Below are 13,091 nucleotides of genomic sequence, written 5' to 3'. Positions count from 1 at the left end.
AGGTTACCCAGGGTCTCTAGCAGACTTGTGTCCTCTTTGGATTAGACACACTGCATTACTCACTTGCAGGTTATATACTCCCTGCAGGCAGAAGAATCTGATCCCAAGCCTCTAAGATTGGGTGTACCATAACAGGAATCAGTGCTAAATGAGTGACAAGTTTAAGAAATTGTTAGTATCCATCCTCCGATTTTCCAAGCGATTTCATTTTTATGATAATACGCTCTTTCAGTGATAGGCAAAAAAACTCCAAAAAACCCTGATGCTAACTATACTACGCAAAATGAAGACTGTTAATTTGCCTAGTTAGGAAAACAGAACATAACTTTTATTTTATTGGGGCTATCATCTTGCAAATACTTAAGCATGTGCTTAACTTTAAACCTGTGAGGCCTTTTTGAAGACAATGGAGCTATTTACATACTCAGCACATTGCTTAGTCTTCATAGGCTTAGCGCTGACATTAGCAGCCTTAACTTCCTGACAGTGTAGTTTCCTAGCTTTGCATAACAATAACGGTAAGTTTCTGTCTGATATGATTTACACAACCCATCATTTGCCTTTGTCTGTGAAGCTATAAATCAATGTGTATTTTTTTTCCGGACTGATCTTCAGTCTGATTCTCTGGGCTGTAACTGTGATTATGCCTGTTCCCTCTTGTTTTCCCTCTAGGTTTTCTTGGGTGGCTTCCACCAGGAAAACACTTCTCGTCTAATTGGGACAATGAACTTTATCTTTTTTTTTTCCCCTGCCAAACTTTCTTTAACGATCTCTCTCATAGTTAGAAGACTGCAATTTCCTTTAATTACTTGAAACCATCTAAAATAAACAATTTTAAACCGACAGAACAAAGAGCCATTTGTTTTCCCGGTGCCCTCTCCATTATCCTTCCATTCTTATGGCTAATAGTACTGAGAGATTAAACTTCATCCTACAGGCAGCGACCTACTCTCCTGTTTCATTTTAATTTTTCATATCGCCCTCCCCCCATTTTGGCTGGCAGTCCCCCCAGGTTACACATTACATCAAAGTATACATCATTTGCTCTTACTTCTTTCTGCATGCTGCCTCTAGGCTAGGAAATTTGCAGAATGCTGCTGTGGCTGCTGAGAACTAGCCATTTTCCTTTAGTCAAATGTTTTTTAACTTGAAAATGTCAATACAGAGATAAGTCATAAGATCAACTCATAAATATTCACAGGCTGCTTCTTTTGTTTTGTTTTGTTTCTCTCCCCAAGTCACAGTGTTATCCAGGGTAGCGCTTTACTGGATACTTTGCACATATTCCTGAGTAGTCTTTCTCTCATTAGTGCTTAAAGAAGTACCAAGAGTTAAATTTTTCATTAGCAATTCTTGTGCAGTGTAATATCCTGCATGTACTAGATACACAGAGATATTTCCCTTATGGAAAAATCCTATAGGGCTTCATAGAAAATTACCAACTTTCTCATAATTTTTTAAACCACCTTGTAAAATCAAACATACAGTGAAATATACTTCTATGAGATGGTTCAAAGAAACCTGTGGAGAAGAAATAACTCTCTAATAAATCCTGTAGGTTTTTGGAGTAATTTCTATAACCCTATTAAGCTTCTTTAGAGCTCTGCCAGTTCCACCCCTCTGGATGTCCGTAGGCTCCTTTGAAAAGGGCACAGAAATAGGGCCAAAAGCCTGCTCTGCCATTTGTTTCTATGGATTTATATAAAATAAGATTTTCCTGCTGCCTCCAGTCCCCCAATGGCTTGCTGAAAACTCACCATTGCTCTCCTGGCAGTTCTTTTGTTTAGCAAATTTGCTTAAAACAAATCATGTCTGCTTCGTGCACACCTGGCTGGTCCATCCTTCGGTGGTGGAAGTCACCACAGATCCACCAAATTACAGAGATCTACCAACAAAGTTTTGACCCCTCGGCATCTGTTTTCAGTAACCTCATACATCTGGAATCTTAAGTCCCAGACTTCACTGTGGGACCACTCCCATGCTTAAAACCCATGGCGCACAAGGGTATCATCAAGCTGAATCAGAACTGGGGCAAATGAAGGTCAGCAATGGAAGGATTAGATCCCCAACAGGGTGAAGAAGTGAAGAACCAGAAGTTTTAGCACATTTTATCACAAACAGCTGATTCCAAGTTACTTACAGCCTACCTGCATAAAGCATTATAATGAACAACAGAACAGCGACAGGCGAATGGACTAGATGACATCACACCATCTCTTGTTAAGTTATTCTTATTGCCGCATGATTGAGAGCAATCATTCAAGTATTTAAGAGCAAATGTACAGTGGTATTGGAGGTTAGAGAGGAGTGAAGTCCATTCTGACATCTGCTCTATGATTATCTTATGCCTCAGTTTCCCCAAGGGATGTTTCTATGCAATTTTGTAAATATCTGTAGCTGGAACTTTAAAATTAAAAAGCTAAGGCTGAACTCCAAGTATTTGCTTTGCCTGGGATGGGCATGAGTATTCCTGTGATCCTGTCTGAGGCAAAAAGCAAATAGCACGTTTATTGTTAATAATAGGTATACATTTCTGAGTAAAAACAATGATGTGATCTCACCAGCTGGTTGATTTAATATAAATATTCAAATGCAGAAACAGTTTATTAAACAGATTGGAAATCATCAACTTCATTATTGTAATAGAGCAAATACAGTATCTTGATTTTCAATAAATGGAACAATCTACCGTATGCCGAGTCACTTGCTGTCTGTTACTATATTCTATTAAAAAGAAAATAATGATTCTAACAGAATGTCGTGTAGCCACTCCAGGAATTAATAGAATTAGTGCAGCAACCACAAGACAGAATATAAATATTCTATTGAATTATCAATTAAAACCCCATAGTAATAAAGGTAAACTACATCAAATAAGTGAACAGAAATTATAGACTATTTCCCAAATTCCTGTATTAGTCTTCATCTTGAGCCTGGAATGAAAATTCTTGAGAGTAACAAGTATATAATTACTTGACATTTTTCTTCTTCGAGTCATCTTAGGAAAACAAATTACATGATGTAAGTGCAGCTCTTTGGATTCGTAAACTACTGGCATAATGAAGAAAACACTGTGTAGTTATTATGCATTGAGCATTCATTGACGTTAATTTTTGCTCAAAAGATGGAGGCATAGATCATTTTTCAGTTTCTAATATAAGTCTGCTGAAGTTTCATTTCCATCAGATGCCGCTCGTCCCTGTTGCAGGAAGAAAAGTTTAGTTCATTCGTCTGGTTTGGCTGGACTTTTGTCTTCTCCTGGCAGCCGCCTACAGCAAAATATCATCCGTACAAAACCCAACTTCTTCCATAAGCCAGTTGTGGTAATTAGCTGCAAGCATCATAAAGGTGAAATAATATCACAAGAGGCAGAACAATTCTTTAGGGTCATATGTAGAGATGAGAAGAAGAAATTGAGAAAGGGATAATATCAGAGAGAAAACCTCCTAATCTCTGTTGCACCCTGGGATTGTATTCACATGTAATTTTGAACTGGATATTCAAATAGATGGGGATGACTGTATTGGTAGGGTACTGGGCAGTATAAACTAATAAGGATTTCCATTTCTAGTTCCTCTCATGTTCTCCCATATATTGAAGATACCCCAGTTTCATGCATTATAATATTTCTTGGCTCCATGTTCTAACCAAAAATGTAATAGTACAGGTCCCACCACATGACAGTACTTTTCAGCAAGGTCTGACTGCTGTTGTAGTAGGAAGAAACGAGTAAGGATGCAACTTGGCTATTTCCCCAGTGTATGCAGGGAAAAAAAAAGAAGAAAAAATGCAAATAAAGAGCACAACATTGAAGCGACATCCAATGGAAATAGCACTAAGTTGTAGAAAAGCTAGATACTTTCCTGGTTCAATCTTTAATATAACCTGCCTTGGGAAAATAATTTTCCTTTTATGCACTTCCATTTCCTTTCGTATTCCTTCTCTTTCCAATCCTGTTTGATTGATTGCAGGACTTTTCTGACTACATAAAGGTACTAACCAAGTGAGGCAAAGTGTGTAGGGTTTTCTGCAGACTGAAACCAGTCCTTCATTTCAGTGATATCACAACTATCCCTACCAGTGGAGGTTTAAAGACATAATGGGTATAGCTTTGGCCTTGTCCCCTTAAAGGTTTTTCATGGATAACCATTGATAGAAAAAGGCTGATTTTATTGACTTGCTTCTTTGAAAAATAGCAGACTGTAAAAAGAAAGTATATTGGTTACCTTTTTTTTTGGATAAAGAATTTAAAAAGAGAAAGCTTTACAGTGAAGCAAAGCTTTGAAATGATACTTAGAAATACTTAGATTTTCTCCCAGATTGTTATACTATGTGTTTTTCAGAATTCTAACTTCAAACTCAAATTGAAATGGAAACATTGGTAGGATTTTATTTTATTTTATTTTATTTTATTTTATTTTATTTTCACAAAAGGGATATAGTTTTCCCTATCTAGAAATTTTGGTGCCTACTTAACGACTCTCATCCTCTCTTTTACGCAATTCTTAGAGAGATTCCTCTAGGAAGACGCTTGTCTGCTTACCACATCAAGCCACCAGAAGGAGATATTATTAACACATATTACACTGGGGGTGATCTTTGCTCAACTATCTACTCACAAAGGGCGTCTCTCGATGTCTGTTTAGTCAAACTTGTGAAAGTTATTTGAAAAATAGGTAGGGGTCGGAGGAGGTCAGGAAATCCATTTCCTTGACAAACTTTAAACAGCCTATTCCAGTCTTTTCAGAACAAATTAATAATAGACAAACAGTTCATGAATAGCCCTTACTTAATATCATCATGATGGGAGTTTTACTTTGTGTTTACTTTCCTAATATTTCTGAGTATTTCTGAAAATCAGGAATTTATGATCCTGACCCAGATATAATATGATACATATTACGCAACATGACCCATCACACGTTCTTACAGTTCCAATCCTCTGCTTCACACCCTGGACAACTCCTGATTTCATAGAATCATGGAATCATAGAATGGTTTGGGTTGGAAGGGACATTTAAAGGTCATCTAGTCCAACCCTCCTGCAATGAGCAAGGACATCTTCAACTAGATCAGGTGGCTCAAAGCCCCTCCCAACCTGACCTTAAATGTTGATTATTTTTTATTTTCCCTAAGTTTTGCTGCCTGATCCAGTAGTTTATGTCACATATAGAGGGGAAAAAACATGAAGCCCATCCAATTTATTCTCACAAGTTTAAAAAGCAGAAGCTGTTAAGAAGACAGCCTGATGCGTAACCTCCCCTTCCCACTCTTTTCCTCCCAATCTCCGTGTCACATAATCCCCCACAAAAGCAAAGGTAATGGACACAGTTCTCCCAGCTAACATGACTCTACATTTTAAGATCCTCAAGTTTGTGCACAACTTCCCTGTGCAGTCAATGACGAGAAACATCTTCCTTCGAATACCTGCAGGCAGAAATGCTGTCAGACTTATTTAGTGCTTAAATCTAAGCACAATGTAGTGGAAAGTTAGTTGACCCCATCAGATACCCTGGGTTGCATCCAATGTTCTTGAGTCATAGAAGGGGTGGCCTGATTTGGCAGCTAGTCCCAAACTTTCGATTTTGTGCCAGACACTAACCCAAAATACGGCCTTGGGCATGTTACTTAAACTATCCTTGCCTCTGTGCTACCATCAACAAAATGAGATCTTCCTTCTCTGGGGGAACTGTAAGAATTAATTAGCTTGTGTTTGCCAGAACTTCTGAAGTGCTAAGCAAATGCTGATTAGAATAATTTTACAGGCTTCAGAGGACCGCATATCTCAAGGGATCATGTGGAGAACTCTCGATGGGGAAGTAATGCAGCACACTCAAAAATGCATTTGCAAGACTTTAGTCTATGTTTCACTCGAGTGGATTCATATTTTAAAAATCTTATGGCTCTATTCTTTCTAACCCTGCATACTTCATATCGACTTGTGTTTAATCTTGCATGCAGAGGGCGAGGAAAGTGTCTATAAAGCGGTCCTTCCTCACACCCCTAAGGAATAATCTACGCTCATCACTATAGCATGTAACTGCAAAGACCAAAATAGCCTTGCAAAGAAATGAATGTTATGACTTCCCATGGGGAGTTGAAATGGGGAAGAGTAAAGTCTTGACCAGAGCGCAGGGGGTTATGGATGTGGTAACCTATGAAAGGGCAGAGCAGCTACTTTTGCTGTTTGCATTTTTGCAGCACGAGGCTGGCCTCGGGGAGTGTCTCAGTTGCTCAGCATTTCCTCCTGCTTCCCTCAGGCTTCTTTGCTCGTACAGTCCTAACAAAGGAAGACTTATTAGCTCAAACTACAGAGGAGTGCCGTTATGGGGCTTTGGGCAAGAGGTGGTTTACGTCTGGCAAACTCAGAACGGGGGCAAGGTGGGCTGAGCCTCCCTGTGTGCACCAGTGTGGCTCTACCCTGATGCACTCAGCAGCCTTGGAAAGCACGGGCAGGAATGAGCAGCTTCACGTGCCGCAAGCATGAAGTCTCTCTCTGGGAACACTACCAGTTCAGTGTCTGATTTTTTTTTTTTCCTCCTTTTAAGTAAAATTAAACCATAGTAGACTTTTGAAGTTACTTAAATTTGATCTAAATATAGTCATTTATATCGCTCTTCTAGAACACCTCTATATTCCTTAGCTTAGCCTCATTCTTACTCTAACTTTCTAAAGGGCCAGGTTTGGAGAGTCAGGAGTTTTGAGTTGTTGAACACTGGGATTTTTGGTCAAGTTGGGTTTGCCCTAGCATGAGTTGGGGATCAGAACTTGCCCTTCAACTTAATTTCTGAACATCCTTTTTAAAACATGTCTGCTATTTTCATTTGTTAAAATAAAATTACCCATGGCTGTCCTGAATCCAGTTTGCCTATCTCATGTCTGCCCTCTCAGGCTGCAGAGGTAGGACTGTCCAAAATATAAGATTCAAATGTGAGACACAGGAGAAGCAGAATCAGTTCCAGGTTCTGCCGTAATCAACCAGCTTCAGGTTTGCTGAGTCCCTTAATCTCCCTCTGCCTTGATCTCTGATCAGCAATATCTGAACAATAATGCTTTCCTTCCTCACAGACGTAGTGATTAAGTCAAAGGAATTCTGAAACTGTTCAAATGCTGTAGAACTTTAAATTGTTGTGGTGTTTTATTTCGGAGGGAGGTGTCTGCTTATAGAATATTTTGCCCTAAGTAGTATTTCTCTTTTTTTTTTTCCCAAATGTAACAACTTGCTAATAGTGAAAGTGACTAAAAAAGGCAAATGTAATTTCCTTTTCAAAAAAATCCCCAAACTCTTTCCTAACCTAAATTTCATAATGACACAAGCTTTATGCATGAGCATAGTCCAAAATTCACAGAAATGAATGGACATCTTCCCACTTGTTCAGAATCAAGCTCCGGGAAAATAAAAATCATGCTAACTACATAATTAATCCTATTTGTGGTTCATCAGTAGCCATTCTTTAATTTTCTTTAAAGAACAGAAAGATTTCCATCAAGAAGAGAAATTCGGTCCTTGCTTTATTATTGTTTAGTTCTATCCTTACAGGCTCAGGAGTGGAAATTCTGTTCTTAGGCACGATGCAGATCTCTAGTCACCACCCAAGAGTTCAATGGGATGACACATACCCTGCTGTAACTGAGAATAAAATTCATCCCCACATTTTTAACAAGGTTTTTTTGGAAGAATCTTTAGTACTCTTACCCCACAGCTGCTGTTCCTTCCTCCTGTCCCCCCTCCACACTTCAACTACTCTACTCAGTACATGATAACTTGCCCAGTGTCCCTTGAAAAACAGCCTTTAGACCTTGCGGTCTCCTTTCCTGTATATTTGTTGGGGTTTTTTTCTTCTTTTTTTGGAAAGCTCCTACTTAATGAATTTTACTTACAAATAATTCATTAGAAATTTAGGAAAGCAGCCCAAATCATTCTTGAGAAGTCTCCTCTGCTGTCGTGCCAGAACGGCCTCCGGGTGAATGTTACACCTGCATTTTATTTCAATAAATTGTGCTGAGCTGTATGTGCACCTTAAAAGACGATGTGCTTTGCAAGTTGCGAATGAGCCCTTATGCAGGGAGGGCGGCAGGGAAAAAAATTAGTCCTCCTCTTTCTTCTCTGTGACTTATTTGACCTTGAGACTTATAATGGCATCTCAGACAAAATGAACATAATCTAATGGACAGCGGGGAAGAGGGAACGGCTGGGTACATCTGTCGTATTACTGGGCTGTCTGAACAGTCAATGAAGCAGGTCCAAACCATAAGAGGCCTGTTCAGTTTAGCTCCAGGGTCTGCAGACAAGGAGCACAATCATTTATCTTTATTTACTGAACTCTGCTTTCTGTTTAAAAAAAAAAAAAAAAGGAAAAAAAAAAGAATTGACAGGTTGACAAAAACCCAACTTGGCGATGCCCACTGCACTGAGATAAATGCTATTCATGCTCTGCAAAGACAAGGACAGCTTCTCATGCCCTTTCTCCCATTCCAGTAGGCACCTATTATACAACGAATAAAAGCTGCACAAGATACCTGTATACTGCTCGCTGTACTCGGCTAGTTCAGCTGCTCCAGGAACAATGTTGTTGTTGGGGTTTTTTGTTTGCTTGCTTTTCTTCTTTGTGTTTCTTTAGGAGATACACATACAAATATCAGAGCAACTGATATTTCAGAAACTTAGGGTTTCACTCCCCCCCCCTTTCTTCCTCTCTCTTTCATTATTTCTCTTTTGCTCTTTCTTTCTTACACTCTCTATGTCTCCCTCTTTCTCTCTTCCTCTCTGCTTACAAATAAATCAGGACAGAGAGATGCATCCCACTGAGACCGTCTGTAATAGATAAAAAGAGCACAAACCTCAGGGGAGGACTGTGGGCTCTCTTACACATGCTGCATTACAGACCAGTCAAAAATGCTGTTTAATGGCCTATGGTGCTGGTTTCACCCGTATTTTTATTTGCTTTTGACAAAACATAAAAGTAAAGACATGAAGGTTGTAGGGTGAATTCTGCTCTTGACTAAGGAGGTGTAAATCCATTGACTTCCAACCTATTTCTCTTGCTTCAGACCATTATAATTAAGAGCAGAAGAGAATCATAGAGATTTATATTCAGGAGGGAGGTGGCATTTTTAGCACTTATATTCTGAGGGGGAGATTTCCCGCAGTAATGGGAGACATGAGGCATTCAGCGCTCACTGACCTTCGCTGGAAGTTGGGTATCTAGCCATTCTTTCTGCATTTGAACCCCTCCCTTCCTCCAAGGTGATTGATGGCTAGCTGGATAACGAAATTCGTGCCTGAATTTCTGACTCTGCCACAGACTTGTTGTATGACCTTCAGCAAGTCACTTCATCTCCGCAACCCACATTTTCTGTTCTGCAAAATGGAGGTCGCCAGGCCTGTCTCACTCTGGGCCAGTATCACCCCAGACTGGTGCTGGTAAGCTGCAGTTCCTACCGATCATCTCACTGGCTTCAGTGGGACACAACTCACTACAGCCGCATCACCTGCCCAGGCATGGGTAGATGTCCAGTCTGGCTGCCTGGCTCTTTGGTACTGCTAGGCTTGATTATTTCCAGGTTTGTAGAATTGCTCCAAGTCTTTAATCTTATAATATCTTATAAACATGAGATAGTTTTTCATTATTATTATTATTATAGTATCCAGTACTCCAGACCATGAATGTTTAATCTAATAGATGTGCATTTACAGCTGAGATATTTGCAAGTCTCCCCTAGTAAGCCTGAAAGAAGCTTGGAGGGTATGGTAAGCCTCCTTCAAAGAGTTAATTTTGCAGGCAATATGGTTTGCAAGAACTCAGTATATTTTTTTATTTTTGCCAGGTAGGATGTTTTCTCTCCTGCCTCCTTCTTTTCTCCCCCATCTTCCCCCCCTCCTTCTTTTTCCTCCAACCCTGATTCGTATGGAGCTGAGAAAAGAGACAGCTGGGAAGGATTTGAGCAGAGAGGTAGGATATGTATCTGAAAGTAATTTGAATAGTTTGTGAACCATGGTGTCCATTGGTTTGTAACACCTGGCTGTGTCAGCTGTGTCAGGTTATGTCATGTTGTGGAGCTCGGTTTGACTGATGCAGCTGGATGGGACCAGGCTCAAGCTGACATAGCAACAATCCAGGAAAACTGAAGAGGCAATTTTCTGTGAGCGCACCTGAAAAACTAGGAACTCTTTGCAAATCCAAACCAGCAAAGATTTCTGACTTAGCCTGAGTTAAAAGGGAAGCAGCAGCACACTGGCAATCTCTGTGCATTCAGGATTGGTTACAGAGGGCATTGCCAGGCATTCTTACTGATGTAGAGCTGTGTTTTACCCCCTGGTCAGCACCATAGACCTCCCTGAACAGGTCCTGGGGATGGGGATGAAAACTGTGCCCCGAGGCAACAAGGTTGCATTCAGAGCGGCTCCCCTATTTCTGTTGTGTGGGTATTTTTCAGCATTTGGCAGCTGATTTTAGAGGGAATTGAACTTCCATACAGAAGCAAAGAATGTGCCCCAATAGGCAGCACCTAAAAATAAATAAATAAATGTGGTAGTCATCTACTCCGTATAGCAAACCCCATTTTCATGAGGCGCTATGTTTCTAATAGAAAGGAACACTTAATACCTTTTATTTACACTTGAGTAACATCCAGTAACCCCTGTCATGACATCAAAGGTTTAAACCTGATTTGAAGCCACTGTTGTAGGAGCCAGGGTGTTTCTCTCTACGGGAACTGATGTATTTACTGGTCTTGACTCAGATTCAGTAGAGTTTGCTGGAAAGACTATTACTTGTCAAAGAAAAGACAGAGCGCTCTAAATGTGTAATTTCCTATTTTGCTATAATGTAAGAGGTATTGAAAGGGTGATGAGAAAGAGTTCGACAAAGCCCCTCTGCATAGCGATGTCTCCATTTCCCCATCTGCAAAATGCCGAATGAATAGTACCACCAGGATAAGAGACAAAATTATCAAGTTCAGTCTGTTTGCTGGCAAGCCTGGCTCCACTAGTTTCAGTGAAATTATCCCTCTCTACAGCAAAGTAGAATGTAATTCAAACATACACCCAAAGCAAGCACAGAATTGAGGAGCAGTAAATACCTCATAACAGAAACCTGCCATATATTCCTACAAAACAGACTGCAGACTGGGCTGTCACTCATTTCCTCTTTGGATATACAACGTACCTGGAAATGCACAAAAAAAGAACGGCTGAGAGCATACTTTAGCTATTTATAGCTGCCTTTAAAGCCCTGGTCATTAGAGCATTGAGAGAAAGGGAGAGAACAATAGTAAAATATTTTTGCAATGCAAATTTATATTTTAAGTATGCTTTTTCCACAAGCAAAATAAAATTATTTCCTTTTCCTATTACTGTTAATGATAATTTTAATAGCCTGACCCTAGCAGAAACACAGCGCTTCACAGATTGAGACCCTCTAGAGTTAAGTAACTCATGTAAAATCAATATAGCTACAGTTGTTAATCTTCTATAATTTGATATATATATTTGAGATACATATATCTACCATTAGACCTATGCTCCTTTTAAGAAAAGGGTGTTTTCATTTGTTAATGCCTTTTGCCCATGCAGAGTCTCCAAGGATAAAGATTTTAGCATCTGTAGGTAAATCTGATTCCATTATCATGTGCCCTTCACTTCTGAGTCAATCTCCCTGATAATCTCTCTAAAGCTGCCAGTTCCTGTTTGTGAGGCAAAGCAAAGATGAGAGCATTCAGACAGGCTGTGGATGGAGCCAAATCATGAAGAAACATTAAGAAGATGTTTTCTCTTGCCAGGATATGGCTCTGATTGAGCAAATTGCTTAAGCACGTGCTTAACTTCAAATACATCAGATATCCTTTTGCACTTAACTATGCACCAGCTTAAAGTTAAGCACATTTTCAAGTGTCTTTATGAAAGGTACATGAAAGGGGAGGGACAGCACTGATGTCTAGTTGAGACAGACATTCCTAATGAGCCATTAGATCTCAACTAGCACTGGAAACTTTTTCCTTCCTGTGAAGCTTAAGGATTTATGTGAAGATTTTTTTTTTCCCTTAGTAATTAATTCGGACCCCAACAGTGTGAAGATGGAAAGAAAAGGACCCTATTAAGACTTGATATTAAGTTAATAGCAGGTGACAGTGACTTCATCAAAAGCCCTGTGCAAAACATCAAGTAGATGGAAATTTCAGTTCTGGTACATTACTCAGCTGAGTATCATCAGACCTGCTTATCAGGGTCACAAAGATTATTTGTACATTATAAAAAGGAACTGTCCATCAAAGTCAGTTAAAAAAAAAAAAAAAAAGATGCTGCTTTCCATTTCAGATTCATACAATCAGACTCAACTGGGGGATGATCAAACCAAACCAGGGGATGTTTTCCTAATCCCACTAATGAAAGTAACCTTCCTTTCAGGGTTCACATCCATTAAAGGATACCTCTTGGATGTGGGGTTCAGATACTGAACACTGAGCATCTTGCCTGCTTATGTACGCTTGCAGTAAAGGAAAACTGAGCGGCTGGGAAAAAGCATTGCCAAGTATCCTAAGAAGAAATATAAAGGGCTCAAGCAGATATCAAAAGCAGAAAGGAAATTCATCTTTACTCTGACAAATTCAATCTTTAGGAATGACTGGTAAAGGCAGTGACTTAGGATTAAACACTCTGGTTGCTTTTGAATTCTTACACGTAAAGAGGACTCCTTAATGTTGTTAGTCATAACTGACAATATTTTAGGGCCTGCGTTTGATAATTTCAAGCTGGTTTGCAAACATAGTTGTTCTGCAGTCAGTCCTCACGACTTCAGTAAGTCTGGCACCTGAGAGCGCTCTGCTTCCGCCCTTGCTGCTCCCTGGAGATGAACACCCATGCTCAGCTCAGCGCCCATCTCTGCTCCTCCTTGACTCTTCTGGGCAAGACAAAAATGGCTTTGAAGATCTTGGTTTAGCCTCTTCTCAGCACATGTGCTGAGCACACTGTCTCTGACAAACCTGGATCTCAGTCCGTGATGGCACATCTCCTTAAGCGACTTGTCTCTGTGTGAGGTATCCCCAGCCCAGCTCCAAATGTGCTGGTATGGCACTGTCATGGTGAGCACGAG

This window comes from Gymnogyps californianus, chromosome Z (assembly GCF_018139145.2).
Source record: "Gymnogyps californianus isolate 813 chromosome Z, ASM1813914v2, whole genome shotgun sequence".
Classification (NCBI taxonomy): domain Eukaryota; kingdom Metazoa; phylum Chordata; class Aves; order Accipitriformes; family Cathartidae; genus Gymnogyps; species Gymnogyps californianus.
This window is presented reverse-complemented; position numbering follows the sequence as displayed.